Consider the following 1,593-nt stretch of genomic DNA (forward strand, 5'->3'; position numbering starts at 1 on the left):
GCGCGCGTCGGGGCTGGGGCCAGGGCCTCGCTGTGCACAGTCATGTCGGGCCAGGCCCGCGCACACGCGGCGGGTGTCCCCTGCCCCGGCCAGGCCCACCTCAGGTGGCCGCTCCCTGTGCCCCCCGCCTCAGCTGGAGGCTCAGTTTTCCCATCTGGGGTATGGGTGTAATCCGCCCAGCGCTGGTATTGAAACCCAGGCAGCCCTGCTTGCCGTCCAGCCTTAGGGGCTGGTTCCCCTGCACCCCTTGCCGGGCAGGCCTGGTCCGTCTGCGCCTGTGTAAGCAGCCCTGTGGTAGAAGAGGAAATCCTGGGGGGAGGAAAGTTGGTATTTCCTGAGCTAATGATGCACTGCAAATAACGCCCTGCCAGCACCCTTGTGTGCAGATCCTGTGGCCACGCCAGGCCCTGGGCGGGATGAAGCCGGTAGAAAGAGGCTGAGTGACATAGCACAGGTCTGAGTTGTCACCCTCGGAAGGAACCTAGCACAGTGGCTTTTTATTTGTACAGGTTTCCCTCATCAGCCATGGTTTTGAGTATCCACGCTTCAGAGAATGGGGGGTACAGTCTGAAAATACCCTCCCCCCAACTCCTCTGGTCCTGCTCATGCCTCTTACTCCCCCGCCCCCCCAGCCTTGCTGGTGCCCCTCACCCCCACCCATGGCCCCTGCTCCCCCAGCCCTGCTGGTTTTGCCAACCACAGTTTTGCCAGCCATGGGAACTTTCAGGAACCTACCCTCGTGGTTGGCGAGGGAAACCTGTATTTTTTTTTTCCTTTAAATAAACCTTCCTACTCTGCCACCAGTTCTGGTATAACAAAGGCTAGGCCTGCGTCTGTAGGAGGTTCCAGGTTTAAGGGAGTGTTTTGTACCGTGCTCCTGCTTCTCATGTCATGTAACAACCCTGTAAGAGGAAATGCAGACAGAAGACAGAGAACCTAGCTGGCAGCCCGGTGTTCCTGAACTCTGCCAGAGGATTGGTGGGCTGAACGAAGTGAGGGATTGGCATCGCCATCAGAAACTCTGTAAGAGGAAGAGCAGTTTTGACACATTTGCAGTCTACTGCCCTTGAGGATTAAACCGTGCTTTACTGCACAAGGAGTAATTTAGGCCCTCTGCCCCCTGCTCTCTTCTCTGGAGAGTACCCTTTTAGTGTGCTTAGATTCTGTTATCAAATGGATAAGGTGAGCGGAGTTTGGCACACCAAGATTTTTGTCGTGTTTTCCTGATGTTGCCAAAGAACCAGAATCTCAAGGAGCAATGGGTATTGATTACCTTCAGGATTCACTGATCACCCTAAATCCCAGCCTGCTTATTCCTCAGACAGTTGGTAGGAGTCATCTGTCATACTATAACACTGTCATGTTATAGTATAGAAAGAATGATCACAGGTGCTTATCAAATCCCTCCTCTTTCTACTTTACAACTCTGATGTCTTCACTTATTCATTTAGTTGAGATTCTTGGTATAATAATTCCAGTTCATGAATACCATGTTTCTTTTTCCAGGTTATGGCGTGTCTAGTCTAGCTTCCAATTTGAACTTGGGTGTTGATTTTTTTTTTTTTTTTTTCACTGTGATGTCCTGTGGCTATT

The sequence above is a fragment of the Crocodylus porosus genome, unplaced genomic scaffold (assembly GCF_001723895.1).
Source record: "Crocodylus porosus isolate Cpor-Errol unplaced genomic scaffold, CroPor_comp1, whole genome shotgun sequence".
NCBI classification, from domain to species: domain Eukaryota; kingdom Metazoa; phylum Chordata; order Crocodylia; family Crocodylidae; genus Crocodylus; species Crocodylus porosus.